This window comes from Odocoileus virginianus, chromosome 20 (assembly GCF_023699985.2).
Source record: "Odocoileus virginianus isolate 20LAN1187 ecotype Illinois chromosome 20, Ovbor_1.2, whole genome shotgun sequence".
NCBI lineage: Eukaryota > Metazoa > Chordata > Mammalia > Artiodactyla > Cervidae > Odocoileus > Odocoileus virginianus.
In genome coordinates this window covers 41,305,778-41,324,760 of record NC_069693.1, presented here as the reverse complement: position 1 = coordinate 41,324,760, position 18,983 = coordinate 41,305,778, and positions in this window count along the sequence as shown.

Here is an 18,983-nt window from a genome sequence, read left to right as displayed (position 1 = left end):
CCGAGAGCAAGAAATAGAACTTCACCAGCACTCCAGAAACCCCTTTCATGTCCCCTCCCAGATACCTCCCACGCTCCTGGCTTCCAACAGCATGAATTAGTTTTGCCTGGTTGTGAATTTGAACTTGCTATAAATGGAACTATCAGGGAATATTCTTTTGTGCTTGGTCTTTTATTCAACATTATGTTTGAGATTCATCCATACTTTTGGTTGGGTATAGTTTTATTTGCTTATTTTCATTGCTGAAATGAAATACGTATGTATTTCTTCACTTACATACCTTTCCTGGTGGCTCACTGGTAAAGAATCCATGTGCCAATGCAGGACATGCAGGAGACGTGGGTTTGATCTCTGGGTTGGGAAGACCCCCTGGAGGAGGAAATGGCAACCCACTCCAGTGTTCATGTCTGGACAATCCCATGACAGAGGGTCCCATGACAGTCCATGGGGTCACAAAGAGTCGGACATGACTTAGCAACTAACAACAACAATATAATATACACACATAGTCTCATATAAACAAATTAATTAAATAATTGAATAAATAAATTCAACTGTGATATATATATATATATGGATATATGGATATATATACATATCCATATATATTTATGCTGTCTACCGTTTCTCGGCATTTAGGTAATTTCCCTTTTTTGGACTATTGTACATAATGTTTCTATAACTTTCTTACATGGATCTTTAGGTGGTCGCATGCATGCATTTCTATTGGGTATACATGTAGGTGTGGAATAGATGGTTCCTAGCGGGGCAAGTGTTTAGCTCTAGGTAGATGCTGCCAAACGGTTTATGTGCATCCTAGTACGTGAGAGTTCTGTTTGCCCTAGACTGCATTAGGGCTTGCAACCAGCCACTAAGTTTTTAGGTGTTCTGAATATCCTTAAGCTTCACCAGCCTGTGGCTTCAAATGAGGTCATCCTAACACATCTCCTGGACTCTTCCTGATTAGATAGTTCCTCCCTTCCGAACTATGGATCCTGAAAGTGCATTTGACAATCAATCATAATGACAACATTTATTGAGTAGTTGCTAGGTATGTGGTACAAGCACTGTACAAGAATTAGCTGATTTAATCCACACAACAACCCTTTTTTTTTTTTCATTTATTTTTATTAGTTGGAGGCTAATTACTTTACATCATTGCAGTGGTTTTTGTCATACATTGACATGAATTAGCCGTGGATTTACATGTATTCCCCATCCCGGTCCCCCCTCCCACCTCCCTCTCTACCCAATCCCTGTGGGTCTTCCCAGTGCACCAGGCCCGAGCACTTGTCTCATGCACCCAACCTGGGCTGGTGATCTGTTTCACCCTAGATAATATACATGTTTCGATGCTGTTCTCTTGAAACATCCCACCCTCGCCTTCTCCCAGAGTCCACAAGTCTGTTCTATACATCTGAGTCTCTTTTTCTGTTTTGCATATAGGGTTATCATTACCATCTTTCTAAAGTCCATATATATGTGTTAGTATACTGTAATGGTCTTTATCTTTCTGGCTTACTTCGCTCTGTATAATGGGCTCCAGTTTCATCCATCTCACTAGAACTGATTCAAATGAATTCTTTTTAATGGCTGAGTAATATTCCATGGTGTATATGTACCACAGCTTCCTCATCCATTCGTCTGCTGATGGGCATCTAGGTTGCTTCCATATCCTGGCTATTACAAACAGTGCTGTGATGAACATTGGGGTGCACGTGTCTCTTTCAGATCTGGTTTCTTTGGTGTGTATGCCCAGAAGTGGGATTGCTGGGTCATATGGCAGTTCTATTTCCAGCTTTTTAAGAAATCTCCACACTGTTTTCCATAGTGGCTGTACTAATTTGCATTCCCACCAACAGTGTAAGAGGGTTCCCTTTTCTCCACACCCTCTCCAGCATTTATTGCTTGTAGACTTTTGGATAGCAGCCATCCTGACTGGCGTATAATGGTACCTCATTGTGGTTTTGATTTGCATTTCTCTGATAATGAGTGATCACAGCAACCCTTTGAAGTAGGGATGTGTGTGTGTGTGTATTAGTTACTCAGTTGTGTCTGACTCTTTGTGATCCCATGGACTGTAGCCCACCAGGCTCTTCTGTCCATGGAATTCTCCAGGCAAGAATACTGGAGTGGGTTGCCATTTCCTCCTCTGGGGGATTTCTCAACCCAGGGTCTCCTGCATTGTAGGAGAATTCTTTACCGTCTGAGCCACTAGGAAATTCCCCTGAAGTAGGTATACCTAATATCATCCCATTTTACACATGAGGAAATCGAGACACAGAGATGGGAAGTAACTTGTTCAAGAGAACACAGCTGGGAAGTGGCAGTGTTGATATTAAATGCCATGAAGGCTGTCTTCAGAGCCTCTCTCGTTAAGCATCATCTCACACCACCACGTAGCTCGAACTTATGCCGTAGCCTCTGGGCCACCACTTCTTCTCCCAGGCCCTGCATGAAGCCACACTCTCCCTGTTCTGCTCAGGCAGTGCCTTTTATGGTATCTTGTGTTTTCAGGCCGCTATCTGGTGCTGGTCTGGGCCCCCTTCCCTGGAGACCCTTAGGCTGCTGTCCAGTGAGCTGCCAGGTTTACATTCCATAGGAAGTGGGTAGGGGGATGGGCCCCAGGACCGAGTCAGAGGGCCCATAGCAGAGATGCATGAGCCCCTGGGCATCTCAGCTCCTGTTGCCGCGATCACTGGCTTGGGAGGAGGAGGAGCTTGATTAAGAGCCAGCAGGGCCAGAACCATTATTCCTCTCCCACTCCCAGGCTCAGTTGCCATGTCTGGCTCATAACATCAGACTTACCTTTCCTTTAGGGGGATTTACATTTTCAGGGTCCCATTCAGTCTGGGTTCTGGTTTCATACAACGGAAATGGTTGATGGCAAACTTAAGCAGAAGAGGAATGGAAGGAAAGAATGTTGGTAGCTTGTAGAATCAACAGAAGGTTGGAGTCCTCTGAAGCAAAGGCCAGAATCCAGGAACAAGGATGCTCTTTCAAAATAGGAAGGACACTTGAATTCTGGGTGGGGAGGAGGAGGGAGAGGAGGAGAGAGAGAGAGAGAGAGAGAGAGAGAGAGAGAGAGGAGTTCCTTCCTGAGAATTTGGCATCTGCCACCACCCTCTTAGCCTGTTAATAGGCTGAGTGTGCCTTAAACTGGAACCTTGTCGTCTCCTAGAAAGTCCTTTAGCCCTAGACCTGACCCCTATGTAAACTGGTTGTCACCAACAGGAAGCCCAGGAAGGTTGTTTCAGGATACCCTAAGTAACTTCCATTGTGAGTTGCTTTTTTTTTTTACAACAGTGACTTGGCTGCTTGAAACAAAAAATAGCTAAATGAAGGACTCAGTGCTTTGCTGACAATGATTTGCCCAACTGAAGTCCCAGCACCATCCAACAGTGAGGGACACGTACAGGGCAAGAGCTCCAGGCACGCCTCTGATGAATGGAACGTTGAACTTGGAAATGATTTATGCAGCAATTTCTCACCTCTTTATTTCTCATTCCAATCTTAAGATAACATTTAAAACCTTAAGGTTGTTTTCAGGAACAGCCAATAAAAGAAATTGTTCATGCCCTTGTTACTGTTGGAAGTTTTGTTTTTCTTTGTGGAAACTACTTAAATGCAAAGTCAATATGCAATAAAAGTGTGAGAAATATTGCTGAATATATAAAGTAAGCAGTATTGGATTTAAATGCATTTTAAAAATTTAATGGCAAAAATAGATTGCAGATAGTAGTCCCTGAAAGAAGTTTTACAAAGTTGTAAAATGAAAAAAAATCACCATTGGGTGCAGCCAAAGTTATTAAGGAAAATGTTCATTTTGACCCTTCATTTCACTTAGCTCTAGAGACAAATTAAAAAATTTATGACAACATTGGAAAGCCCCTGCAGCAGCCAAGACTCCTTGAGAATGATTTTGAAATTTAAAAATGGAAAGCGGAGCAAAAAGACTGACAAATGCTCCTTAAAAAATGTTGTATGAGAGGAGATTTTAAGGAAACCAAGAGTCCCCCAAATTCTGAAAACAGCTGAGGAGGTGTAAAGTGTGGCCAAACTATCTACTAGTGAAAGAACATCAATCCAAGAGATATTAACCCAAAAAGAAAGGCAGGAAAACCAGCGGGTCCTTCTGACAATGTGTTGCCCTGACCATTCTTCCATCTGCCAGTATACCTGTAGCTACAGACGTCTATCGAACACAGGAAGGATGCTGGTGGGTCTTGGGTGCACCTCCCACTCCCCTGCCTCTACAGTGCAGGTCTGGCTCTGGCTCTGCCCACTGAACCACTGCTGGTATCCCATCATTGTTTCTAAATTTTCTGTCAAGACTGCTTACTCTGAACATTTATCTTGCTTCTTTAGATACTGCATTTCAGTGTGGCCAAATAGCTCCAGTTGAGGAGGGAAACCTCCTTTTTATGGAACAATGCTGGCTAATAAAGGGAGGAATGAGACAATTAGAAAATAGAAAATGGCCATTTTGCAACTATCAATGAAATAATTGGTTTAGGCAAGCGTTGTCAATGGGTGTTGGAAGCATTACGTAAAAAGCTGACCGAGAACTGAATTTTTGCACAGTATCAGGGTACCAACCCTTGAGTCTACTTGCAAAAGGAAATATGTAACTGTATAAAGGCAAGATCTGTCTGTTGCCACTTTACCCTGAAATCAAATTGAACATCACTAATCTGGGAATTCTGTTGTTCCTCCCAATGGGATGTTACAGTGAAGCACAGAGCTTCACCTTTGAAGAAGAGTTCTTGCCAGTGATGTTGAACCAGCCTCTAGTCACCTCTTTTTTTTTCCTGACTGCACGGCCAGACATGTGGGAACTTAGCTCCCCAACCTGAGATCAAACTGTGCTTCCTGCAGTGGAAGCATAGTGTCCTAACCACTGGACCAACAGGGAATTCCCACTAACTAATTCTTTAGCACTAACTCTGATGTATAGAAAATATAGAGAACAGAGGACAAATTAATGACACCACAAGGGAACAATCAGATAGACAAATACAGAAAGTGCCGTATTCCTCAAGATAAAGAGTTTAAGCAGTGACAGACTTTGTTTTCTTGGGCTCCAAAATCACTGTGGCTAGTGACTGCAGCCATGAAATTAAAAGACGCTTGCTCCTTGGAAGGAAAGCTATGACCAACCTAGACAGCATATTAAAAAGCAGAGAAATTACTTTGCCTACAAAGGTCCACATAGTCAAAGCTATGGTTTTTCCAGTAGTTGAGTATGGATGTGAGAATTGGACCATAAAGAAGAATGAGTGCTGAAGAGCTGATGCCTTAGATTGTGGTGATGACGACTCCTGAGAGTCCCTTAGACTGAAAGAAGATCAAACCAGTCAATCCTAAAAGAAATCAACCCTGAATATTCATTGGAAGGACTGATGGTGAAGCTAAAGCTCCAATACTTTGGCCACCTGATGCGAAGAGATGACTTATTGAAAACGATCCTGGTGCTAGGAAACATTGAAGGCAAAAGGAGAGGAGGATGGCAGAGGATGCAATGGTTAGATAGCTTCACTGATGGACATGAAGTTGAGCAAACTCCAAGAGATAGTGAGGGACAGGGAAGCCTGGTATGCTGCAGTCCATGGGGTCACAAAAATTTAGACATGACTTAGTGACTGAACAACAACAATTTTTAACAAAGTCAGTGTCATGGGGGAAGAAAAAGACAAGATCAAGGGAGTTGTTTTAGACTGAAAAAGACCTGAGAGACATAACATCAAATTCAAGTATTGTCTTTGAAGGGTCCCCATTTAAACAACCTTAAAAGACATTTCTGGAACAAATGAAGATTTGGATATATACTAGCTATTAGATACTATTATGGAATTATTGTGGAGAAGAAAATGGCAACCCACTCCAGTACTCTTGCCTGGAAAAATCCCATGAATTATTGTTGGTTTTTTCAGACAGATAATTGTACTATGGGAAATTATTCTTGTTTGTGTGTGCGTGTTAGTCACTCAGTTGTGTCTGACTCTTTGTGACCCCATGGACTATAGCCCAACAGGCTCCTCTGTCCATGAGATTTTCCAGGCAAGAATACTGGAGTGGGTTGCCATTTCCTTTTTCAGGGGATCTTCTTGACCCAGGGATTGAACCTAATGCATGTTTGACAATGCATGTTCAAATATTACTGTCACGATGCCTGCAATTTACTTTCAAATGGTTTAGCAAAAAAAAAATTGGTTCAGCAAATGGTTCAGCAAAAAAAAGCAAATATGTTAAATCTGGAGGAATTTTTTTGGATGTTCATTTTGCTGCTTTATTTTTCTGAATATTTCAAACATGTCTTCAAAAAACTTAAAAACATTCCAGTGCATATGAAAACTTTTAAACCTCTTAATAGACTGGTCACAAATAGCAAAAATATAGGGCAGTGACTAAAGTAGGGGAGGAAAAGGGGCTAATGCTATAAAATGCTGACTTTACAGCCCCACAGAGACAATAACCGCAGGGAGACGCGGGTGGTGGGGTCTGGGGGTGACTTTGCCACAGCGCGTGAGATTCCCCCACGCTGGTGGCCCACCAGCTCTTGTGGGAGCCGTTGCAGGGGTTTATGGCTAGGTTTACGAAATTCATCCAATACTTTGGCTCCTGCACAAGAAACACACATGTGCTCTTGGGAAGGTAAGTGTGCCCATGGAAAATCGTTTTTAAAAAACCTCAAAACCAACAACTCACCAGTCCTGTAAAATGTAGGTGGAGTCTACAAACTGTGTCTCACCCTCCCCCATTCTCCTGATTTTAGGGTCACCTCTCCTGAGGTTGGGGCAGCCACGGCTTGCCCTTGGATTCAAAAGCTGTGGTTCTTGATCTTGGCTGCTAAGAAAGGCCTGTGTAACCTTGAACAAGTGATTTGCCTCCTGGGGGATTAGATTGCTCACAAATAACAAAATTTGTCTCTTAGAATTTTTTTTTTCTTTTTTAGTGCAACTTACATAACATATTAAAGTGAACAATTCAGTAGCATTTAGTTCATTCTCTGCAGAACAGCCACCATCACCATCCCTCTGCAAAGCTTTTTCATCTTCTCAGGTGGAAACTCTGTATCCCTTAATCAACAACTTCATATTATCTCTCTCCTACCCTTCCTAGAAATGACCCATCAGCTTTCTGCCTCTATGGCTTTATCTATTCTGGATATTTCATATAAATGGAATCATACTACATGTGCCCTTTTATGTCTGGCTAACGTCACTTCACATGATATTTCTGAGGTTCATCCATGTTGTACCATGTATCAATGCTTCCTTTTTATGTCTGAATAATATTGCATGTATATACCATAGTTTGTTCACCCATTCAACTGTCAATGGAAATTTATTTGGGTTATTTTACACTTAGGCTATTGTGAATAATACTGCTATGGACATGAATGGACAAGTATTTGTTTGAGTTCCTGTTTTTAGTTCTTTTGAGTTTATATCTAGGAGTGAAACTGGTCAATCATATGGTGATTCTATGTTTAATTTCGCCAAAGTGCTATCCGCAGTGACTGAACTGTTTTACATTCCCAGCAGCAAAGTTTGAGGGTTCTAATTTCTCCAGATCCTCACCAACACTTGCTATTTTATTTATTTATTTATTTTTAAATGTAACTCTCCTGGCATGTGTGAAGTACTGTCTCAATGTGGTTTTGATTTGCATTTCCCTAGTGAGTAGTGACGTTGAAATCTTTTTATGTACTTATTGGCCATTTGTATATCTTTGGGAAAATGTCTGTTCAAGCCCTTTGTCCATTTTTTAAAAAACATATATTTTATTGAAGTATAGTTGACTTACAGTGTTTCAGGTGCACAGCAAGGTGATTCAATTATACAAACACAAATATATTGTTTTATTTTTTTAAGCAAATATATTATTTTTGAAATTATTTTCCATCATAGATTATTACAGGATATTGACCACAGTTCCCTGTGCTATACAGTAAACCTATGTTGCTTGTTGCATATGCACTTTTTAATTAGAAATCTAGTATTCTATTCATACTAAGTCAAACAAGTAGAATCAAAATATCATAATTTTTTTAGTTAGGCAAAAATTCATAAATTTTCTAAAATATATATATTAGACATATGTGTATATATATATGTGTGTGTGTGTGTGTGTGTGTGTATGAAAGCTTTTCTCCTGCACTTGATAAAGGATTGAGAAAGAACATCAAAAAAAAAAAAAAGGAAAGATGGAGAAATTGGAGAACATACATTAAATGAAATGGGAGCACTGAAATGAAATAGAAAAAGTGAAACAAACTAGATAAAAAATCATCATGCAGTCCAGTTATTTTTAAATGTAACTGCTCATTAGAAACATGTCTGGAGCTCTGGAGAAGAAAATCAATACCTGAGCATTTGTATTTCTCAAAAAATTTCAAGATAATGCTGATATGCATCTAGATGTTAAAAAGTGATTAGATCCTAATTTTGCTAATATAGAGTTCTGTTATTTTCCAGTTAGTGAGTAATTGTTACATAATCACAAGAGTAAAAGATGTTTATCAGTTTTCACAATCAATAGCCAGACAACAAAATAAAAGATAATTACAATTGCAAGCCATATTGGGAACATGATTAACTTAACAATAGAAAATAATTACATACAATTTGGGGGGGGGGGTCAAACTGAGTTTCAGTAAGTGGAAGTGCATACATGCACATGTTTTCATCCACCCAGCCAGTCTATGTCTTTTGGATGGTGCATTTAATTCATTTACTTTTAAAATAATTATCAATATGTAAGATCCTATTACTATTTTCTTAATTGTTTTGGATTGAGTTTCTGCAGGTCTTTTCCTTCTCTTGTATTTCCTGCCTAAAGAAGTTCCTTTAGCGTTTGTTGTAAAGCTGGTTTGGTGGTGCTGAATTCTCTTAACTTTTGCTTGTCTGGAAAGCTTTTGATTTCTCCATCAAATCTGAAGGAAAGCATTGCTGGATATAGTATTCTTGGTTGTAGGTTCTTCGCTTTCATCACCTTAAATATATCGTGCCATTCCCTTCTGGCTTGAGTGTTTCTGTTGAGAAATCACTTGATAGCCTGTTGGGAGTTCCCTTGTACGTTATTTGTGGTTTTTCTCTGCTTTACTGTTTCACCCGTCTTTAATTTTTGTCAGTTTGGTTCCCATGTGTCTCCGTGTGTTCCTTTTGGGTTTTTTTCTTCATGGGACCCCCTGTGCTTCCTGACCTTAATTGACTATTTCCTTTCCCATGTTCAGGAAGTTTTCAACTATTATCTCTTCAAGTACTTTCTTAGGTCCTTTCTCTCTCCCTTCTCCTTCTGGGACCCCTATAATGTGAATGTTGTCCCAGAGGTCTCTTGGGTTGTCTTCATTTCTTTTCATTCTTTTTTCTATATTCTGTTGTGCACCAGTGATTTCTACCATTCTGTCGTATGGGTCATTTATCTGTGCTTCTGTCTTAGTTATTCTGCTGTTGATTCCTTCTAGTATATTATTCATCTCTGTTTGTTCTTTAGTTCTTCTAGGTCTTTGGTAAACATTTCTTGCATCTTTTGTCTTTGCCTCCATTCTTTTCCTGAGACCCTGAATCATCTTCACTACCATTATTCTGAATTCTTTTTCTAGAAGGTTGCCTATCTCTACTTTATTTAGTTGTTTTTCTGGGATTTTATCTTGTCCCTTCATCTGGGACATAACTTTAACTTTCTGCTTTTTCATTGTGATTAACCTTTTGTAATAGGTTTATGTTTTAGTTTTTATGAGATTGTGCTTCTTCTTGCTTCTTCTGTCTGCCCTCTGATGGATAAGGCTAAGAGACTTGTGGGAGAGCTAGATGGGAGGGACCAGTGGGCAGGGCCTTGCTCAGTTAAGCTTTAATCCAATTATCTGCTGATGGGTGGGGTTGCACTCCCTTCTCAAACTAGTTGTTTGGCCTGAGGCAATCCAGCCCTGGGGTCTAGGGGCTCTATGATAGGGTTAATGGCGAGCTCCAGAAGAGTTTATGTCAAGGGGGACCTTCCAGTGCCCCCGTCCCTGTGGTGAGCCCCAGCCGACCCACACCTCCACAGGAGGCCCTGCAACACTAGCAGGGAGTTTTGGTTGTCTCCTGTGGGGTCACTGCTCCTCTCCTCTGGGTCTTGGTGCACGCAAAATTTTGTTTGTGCCCTCCAAGACTGTTTCCCTCAGTCCCCTGGAAGGCCTATAATCAAGCCCCACTGGCCCTCAAGGCTAGATTCCCTGGGGATTCCCAGTCCCTCTGTCGGGTCCCCAGGCTGGGAAACCTGATGTGGGGTTCAGAACCTTCACAACAGTGTGAGAACTTCTTTGGTATCATTGTTTTCCAGTCTGTGGGTCACCCACCTGGCGGGTATGGATTTGATTTTACTGTGATTGCTCCCCTTCTACCGTCTCACTGTGGCTTCTTCTTTGTCTTTGAATATGGGGTGTATTTTTGGTGGGTTCCAGCGTCCTCCTGTCATGGTTGTCCAACAGTCAGTTGCAATTTCGGTGCTATTGCAGGAGGAGATGAGCACACGTCCTACTCCACCGTCTTGAACTGGAAGTCCCTCCCTTTAAGTTGAGTTACTTTCTTTTTTGAGTTAATAGATTTCTTTATATATACTTGATATTAATTTCCTCTCAAATATACAACTTGCAGATAATTTCTCCCCATTTTGTGGGCTGTTTTTTTCACTCTCCCGATAGTATCCACTGAGGCACAAACATTTTAAAATTTGATGAAATTCAATTATCTATTGTATTCTTTTGTTGCCTGGGCATTTGGGGTCGTATCTAAGACTCCACTGACAAATACAAGGTCGTAAATATTTACTCGTGTGTTTACCATGAGGTTTACAATTAATATCCTAAATTTATAACAATTTAGTTTGAATTGATTTCAACCTAACTTCAATAGCATACAAAACCTCCATTTCTATACAAAAATCTGATTTTTGTTATTACTGTCAAATTTGCATCTTTATACATACATGCCTATTAACTTGATTTTAATTATTGTTTTATACCTTTATATTTTAAATCAGATAGGAAACAAAGCGGAGTTAGAAACAAAAAATATAATAACACTGGCTTTTATATTTACTTATGTAATTATATTTACTGAGATTCTTTATTTTATCAAGTGGATTTGAGTTACTGACTAGCATCCATTCATTTCAGCACAAAGGACTGCCTTAAGCATTTCTTGTAGGTCTGGTCTCCTAGTGACAAACTTCCTCATCATTTGTCTATCCAGGAATCTCTTGATTTCTCTTTCTCTCTCTCTTTTTTTGAATTGACTTTTAATTTTTTTTAAACTGTGATACACACACACACACACACACACACATATATATATATATATAAAAAACATAAATTTACCATTATAACCTTTTAAAAATGCACAATCCAGAGGACAATAACTGCATTTACAGTGTTCTGCAATCATCATCAGTATCTATTTTCTGAACTTTTTCATCATTGTAGACAGAAACTTTGTACCCATTAAGCAATAACTCTCCATTTCTCTTCTAACCCCTGCTCCAGACTCTGGTAACCTCTGTTCTTTCTGTCTCTATGAATTTGCTTATTCTTGATACCTCAATTAAGTGGAATCAAACAATATTTGTCCTTTTTTGCCTTCTTATTCTACTTAGCATAATGTTTTCAAGATTTGTTCATTTGGTAGCGTGTATCAGAATTTCACTCCCTTTTGACTGAATAATATTCCATTATATGAATAGATCTTGTTTTGTTCATTTATCAGTTGATTATTATTGGATTGTTTCCACTTTTGGGATATTAAGAGTATTGCTGCTATGAATGTTGATGTACAAGTATCTGACTCTGTGTTTTCTATTACCTTATGTATATATCTAGAAGTAGAATTGCTGGATTATACAGTAATTCTGTGTATAACTTTTTGAGGCACGACTTTACATTTCCACAGCAACATGTGAGAATTTTCTCTGCATCCCCACCAATACTTGTTGTCTCCTCTTTTTTAAAAAAATTTCAAAAAATAGCCATCCCGGTGGGTTTGAGGTGGTATTTGTTTTTGATTTGTATTTTCCTAAAGATAGTGTTGTTGAGCACCTTTTTATGTTCTATTGGTCATTCGTATATCTTTAGAGAAATGGCAAATCTTTTTCCTGTTTTTGAATTTGGTTATTGTTTTCTTGTTGAGTTTTGTGTCGTTTATTTCCCCTACTCTCTTGACAGTATCTTTCAATGCACATAATTTAACTTTTGATGAAGTCCATTTAATCTATTTATTCTTTTGTGACCTGTGCTTTTAGTGTCATGCTCAAGAAATGATTGCCAAATTCAAGGCTGTGAACATTTTCTCCTGTGCTTCATTCTAATAGTTTATAATTTTAGCTCTTAAATTTAGGTCTTTGATTCACTTTGAGTTAATTTTTGTATATGGTATAAGGTAAAGATCCATCCAACTTCATTCTTTTGCATGGTGGACATACAGTTTTCCTAGCATCATTTGTTGAAAAGATTGTCTTTTTCCTATGAATGGTCTTGGCACTATCGTTGTAACTCAATTGACCAAACATGTAAGGCTTTATTTATGATCTCCCTATTCTATCCATTGATCTATATATTGATCCTTATGTCAGTACTATACTGTTTTGATTACTGAAGTTATAGTATGTTTTGAAATTGGGAAGAGCAAATTCTCCAATTTTGTTCTTTTTCAAGATTCTTTTGATTATTTAGAGTCCCTTGAAATTCCATATGAATTTTAGGATGACTTTTTCTATTTCTGCAAAAAACACTGTTAGGATTTTGATAGAGATTACATTAAATCTATAAATTAATTAATTAAATCTATAAATTAATTAGTGCCATCTTAACAATATGAAGTCTCCTAATCCATAAACACAGCATGTCTTTCCATTTATTAGATCATTTTTATTCTTTGAGCAATATTTTGTCATATTCAATGTATAAATCTCTCACTTCACTGCTTAAATTTATCCCTAAGTATTTTTTAGTTGCTATTGTAAATAGAATTATTTTATTAATTTTTGATTGTTCATTGCTAGTGTATAGAAATACACTAATGTTTGTATGTTGATTTTATATCCTACAACTGTGCTGAATTTGTTTATTAGCTCTAACTTTTTTTCCCCATATGGATTCTTTTGGGTTTTCTAAATATAAGATCATGTTATCTGTGAATAGAGATAATTTTATTTCTTCCTTTCCAAATTGGATGTCCTTTGATTCTTTTTCTGGCCTACTTGCTCTGGCTAGAACTTCCAATATCATGTTGAACAGAAATGATAAAAACAGACTTCTTGTCTTGTTCCTGATCGTAAGGAAAAAGCTTTCAGTATTTCACTATTGAATAAGATGTTAGCTGTGGGCTTTTCATATACAGTCTTTATCATGATGAGGATGTTCTATTTTATCCAAAGGATGTTGAATTTTGCAAATGCTTTTCCTGCATCAGTTGAGGTGATATGTTTTTTCCTCCTCATTCTATTAATGTAATCTATTACATTAATAGATTTGCTCCAGAGACAAATCCTACTTGTTTATGGTGTGTGATTCTTTTAATATGCTGCTGAATTTAGTTTCTCAGGATTTTGTTTAGGATTTTGCATCTATATACATAAGAGATATTGGCCTGAAGTTTTCTCTCTTTCTCCACCCCCCGCCCTTCTTTTTCTTTTTCATTTTGTCCTGAAGTTTTCTTATACTGTCTTTGTCTGGTATTGTAGTAATTCTGGCTTCATAGAATAAGCAGGAAGTATTTCTTCCTTTTAAAATTTTGGGAAAACTTTGAAAAGAATTAGTGTTAATTATTTAAATGTTTAACAGAATTGACTAGTGAAGCTGTTTGGTCCTGGGGTTTTCTTTGTTGAGAAATTTTGATTACTAATTCAATCTCCTTACTTGTTATAGGTCTGTTCAAATTTTATATTTCTTTCTAAGTTAGTTTTGGCAGTCTGTGTGTTTCTAGGGCTTGTCTCTTTCATCTAGAGTATTCAATTTGCTGTCACTTAATTGTTCACAGTATTCTCTTTTAATCTGCTTTATTTCTATAAAGTAGATAGTAATGACCCCACTTCCGATTCTGACTTACTTGAGTTTTCTTTCTTTTTTCCTTAGTCACATAAGTTAAATTCATCAATTTTGTTGATCATTTCAAATAATGAACATTTTGTGTAGTTGATTTTCTCTATTGTTTTTCTATTCTCTCTTTTATATATATTTACAAAGAAATTCTAAAGCCTTTGACTGTGTGGATCACAACAAACTGTGGAAAGTTCTTAAACAGATGGGAATACCAGACCGTCTTACCTGTCTCCTGAGGAACCTATATGTGGGTCAAGAAGCAACAGTTAGAACTGGGCATAGAACAACTGACTGGTTCAAAATTTGTAAAGGAGTACGACAAGGCTATATATTGTCACCCTGCTTATTTAACTTATATGCATAGTATATCATGTGAAATGCCCACTGAGCTGGAATCAAGATTGTTGTGAGCAATATCAGCAACCTGATATAAGCAGATGACACCACCCTAATGGCAGAAAGTGAAGAGAACTAAAGAGCCTCTTACTGGTGAAAGAGGAGAGTGAAAAAGCTGGCTTGAAACTCAACAGTCAAAATACTAAGATCATGGCATCTGGTTCCATCATTTCATGACAAATAGAAGAGGAAAAGTGGAAGCAGTGACAGATTTTCTTTTCTTGGGCTTCAAAATCACTGTTGACATGACTGCAGCCATGAAATTAAAAGGCATTTGCTCCTTGGAAGGAAAGCTATGACAGACTTAGACAGCATACTAAAAAGTAGAGATATTACTTTGCTGACAAAGGTCTGTCTAGCCAAAGCTCTGATTTTTCCAGTAGTCATGTATGGATGTGAGAGATGGACCATAAAGAAGAATGAGCACTGAAGAATTGATGTTTTTGAACTGTGATGCTGGAGAAGACTCTTGAGAGTCCCTTGGACAGCAAGAAGATCAAACCAGTAAATCCTAAAGGAAATCAATCCTGAATATTCATTGGAAGGACTGATGCTGAAGCTGAAGCTCCAATACTTTGGCGATAATATAATATAGTAACTCTTGAAATCAGATTCTCCCCAGAGACTGCTGTTGTTGATTAAAAAAAAAATTATTTATTTAGTTTCAGCTGTGCTGGGTCTTAGCTGTGGCACGTGGGATCTTCACTGCGGCATGCGGGAGCTTTTGTTATGCACGCTTTGTTGCAGTGCCTGGGCGTCTCTCTAGTTGTGACACGCAGACTCCAGAGCACGTGGGCTCAGTAGTTGTGTGTGGGCTCTCTCATTGTGGTGAGCAGGTTGACTAGTTGCCTGGTGGCATGTGGGATCTTAGTTCTCCGATGAGAGTCTAACTTACCTGCCCTGCATTGGGAGGCACATTCTTAACCATTGGACAACCAGAGAAGTCTCCTGTTGCTGATTTTTGAGGGCTGGAGTGATATTTTGCTTAATGACCTTTCCAAAGTAGTTTTTGCAAATACTGTGTTCCTTATTATGTGTGGTCAGTGAAGTTTCTGTTCCTTTAGCTCGATGGTTAGCCAGTGGTCTGAGAGATTTCCTTAAATGCCAAGAGCCAAAAAGAAGACATATACTCTTCTGGTCTTCACAGATTAGTTCTAAGCTGGATTCCTCCTTTAATGCTAAGTCAGGTATATACAGTTCTGTCTTAACTTTCACCTCCAGCTTGTACAGAGGCCAAAGATCAGCTGAAGGTAGAAGCCCACAGTCCTATTGGATCTTTTCTGAGTATCCAGCCCTTGGCATACATGTTGCATTCCAGATTCTCTGGTATATGTGTTAGTCCTTTGAAACCCTTATTGCCCCAAGAATCTCTCCCCTTAGCCTCCTCCTTCCCAGACTTATACATCTTTCAACTACTTGCTTGTCTGTCCACTCAGGTAGTTATAGGTAGTGTAATGCTTTCTGTAGATGCCACATAGAAAGCCACTCCATCCTAAGGGGGAGAAAACAAAGATCAGTTTCTGTGCTAGTCCTATGGGGAACTAGGGAATACACCACTACAACTTTTTGAGAACAAGTTCTATATTGTCCTCCAGCCCCGTCCAGCAAGCCACACCAAAAATGCAGGCAGCTATTCACATGGCTGCCACTGAGCTGGAGAATGGGGGATGATGGGCAGGTAAGAAATGTTATGCATTTTCTTATTAAAATTTAGCAGACTGCTTATTAAGCACTTCCCTAGCTGCCATAGAGTTTTTTTTTTTTTTTTTAGTTTCAACCAAGTGTATTAAAAAGCAAAGACATCACTTTGCCAACAAAGGTCTGTACAGTCAAAGCTATGGTTTTTCAAGTAGTCATGTATGGATGTGAGAGTTGGACCATAAAGAACGCTAAGCACTGAAGAATGGATGCTTTGGAACTGTGGTGCTGGAGAAGACTCTTGAGAGTCCGTTGAATAGCAAAGAGATCAAACCAGTCAATCCTAATGGAAATCAACCTTGAACATTCATTGGAAGGATTGAAGCTGAAACTGAAGCTCCAGGACTTTGCCCACTTGATGGACAGAAACAACTCATGGGAAAAGATGCTGATGATGGGAAATACTGAAGGCAAAGGAGAAGGGAATGGCAGAGGATGAGATGGTTAGACAGCATCACTGACTCAATGGACGTGAATCTGAGCAAACTCTGAGAGATAGTGAAAGGCAGGGAGCCTGGATCGCTGCAGTTCTTGGAGTTGCAAAGAGTTGGAGATGACTTAGTGACTGAACAACAACTCACTGTGGAGACGGCTAACTGGGAGTGTGTGAGTACAGCCTAGAGAGTTTACTGATCTTCACCATGATTTTATTTATGTTTATTTTTTAAAAAATATTTATTTATTTACTTTTGGCTAGGTTGGGTCCCAGTTGAGGCACATAGGCTTTTCATTGAGGCAGGCAGGGTTTTCTCTAGTTATGGTACTCTGGCTGCAGAGTGTGGGGGCTCAGTACCTGTGACATGCAGGCTTAGTTTCCCTACGGCATGTGGGATCTTAGTTCCCTGGCCAGGAATCTAATAAGTGTCCCCTGTCTTGGAAGGCAGATTTTTAACCTCTAGACCATCACGGAAGTCCCTGTCATGAATTTAGAAGATGGGGCTTTTCTGGCAATGTTTTATGAGAAGAGGGATCATGCGCATGGCCTGCTGGTACTGCGCATGGTTTTATTTTATTTTTATTTTTTTGCTTTTAAAAGTTTGCTTTTATTTTGTAGTATTTTTTTTCCATTTATTTTTATTAGTTGGCGGCTAATTACTTTACAATATTGTAGTGGTTTTTGCCATACATTGACATGAATCAACCATGGATTTACATATGTTCCGCATCCTGAACCCCTCTCCCACCTCCTTCCCCATCCCATCCCTTTGGGTCTTCCCAGTGCACCAGCCCTGAGCACTTGTCTCATGCGTCCAACCTGGACTGGCGATCTGTTTGACACTTGATAATATACATGTTTCAATGCTGTTCTCTCAGATCATCCCACCCTCGCCTTCTCCCACAGAGTCCAAAGGTCTGTTCTATACATCTGTGTCTCTTTTTCTGTCTTGCATATAGGGCTTTCGTTACCATCTTTCTAAATTCCATATATATGCGTTAGTATACTGTATTGGTGTTTATCTTTCTGGCTTACTTCACTCTGTATAATGGGCTCCAGTTTTATCCATCTCATTAGAACTGATTCAAATGTATTCTTTTTAATGGCTGAGTAATGCGCGTGGTATTAGATCAGGGAGACCCAAGTCTGAGTCCCACTTACTAGCTCTGTGACCTCAGGTAAACCAATGATCTTTTAAAAAAAATATTATTTTTGCTTGTTTATTTGACTGTGCTGATCTCAGTTGAAGCACACGAAATCTTTTAGTTGTGGCATGTGAACTCTTAGTTGCAGCCTGTGAGGTCTTTTAGCAGCAGTTTGTGGGATCTAGTTCCCCGACCAGGGATCGAGCTTCGGGAGCAGGGAATCTTAGCCACTGGGAAGTTCCCAAACCAATTAATCTTTAAGCCTCAGTTTTCTCATCTGTAAAATGAGGCCAGTAAGAAAGAGTTGGCATTAAATTAGTTAAACCACACAGAACCCTTCATGTATGACTGAGATATAGCAAGCTGCAATAGTCACTATGATTAGGGGAAGACTATGGAAGTTTGCATGCCAGGAGTTTGGCCTAGTAGGTGAGTTAAGAGCAGCAGAAAACTTTAGGAAAATCCAGCTGGCGGCCTTGCACAGGGTGAAGGAGGGCAGAGGGTGGGATCAGTTGCAAAGCAGTTGCAGTAATGCCAGAGGTTGTTAGCACAGATTCAGGGCAGTGGAGGGACAGCGGGTATGATAAGGAAGGACGGTCATGAGAGCCTGGGGATGGAAGAGCCGGCAGTGGGGACAGTTGCATGACCCCTCTCAGCATGTCTTAAGTACCTGTGTTGACTGATCCAGTTTCCTTCTGATCAGCCAGCCCAGGCCCTGCCCCGAGTTCCGCATGTCTACCTGTGCTCTCCAGACCAGCTGGTGAGCTGGGATGGCAGGGCAGGCTATTGGCAGTATGCTGAATGCTGAGATCCACAACTTCCCAGTTGTTACTTTGAACATCAACCCTGCCCGCAGCCTTCTCCTCTCCCTGAGTGCGTAGAAAGGCTAGCTCTGGGGGATCATCCCAGAGGCCAAGGGCAGGTGCTGGCAGCTGAGGCCATGCTGGGAGCTGGCTCTTCCCTTGAAAGTGAAGCCACGGGCTTCAGGCTTACTGGCCTCAGGCACCACTGGGGCCTCCTCCTGCTTCCACTGGAATCAAACCTGCCTGGGCCCTTTTTCCAAGTCAGCTGAAAAGTTTCTAATCTCTTTGCAAAGTGTCAAGTATCTTCCAGTGCCTTGAAAGGTGATTTTCTAAAAGCAGATCAAACAGTTTTGACATTTGCTGCCGAGCCATTTAAAGTCCTACTACAGGCTTGCCGCTGGCCTTGGCAGCTTGACTGGCTGCAGATA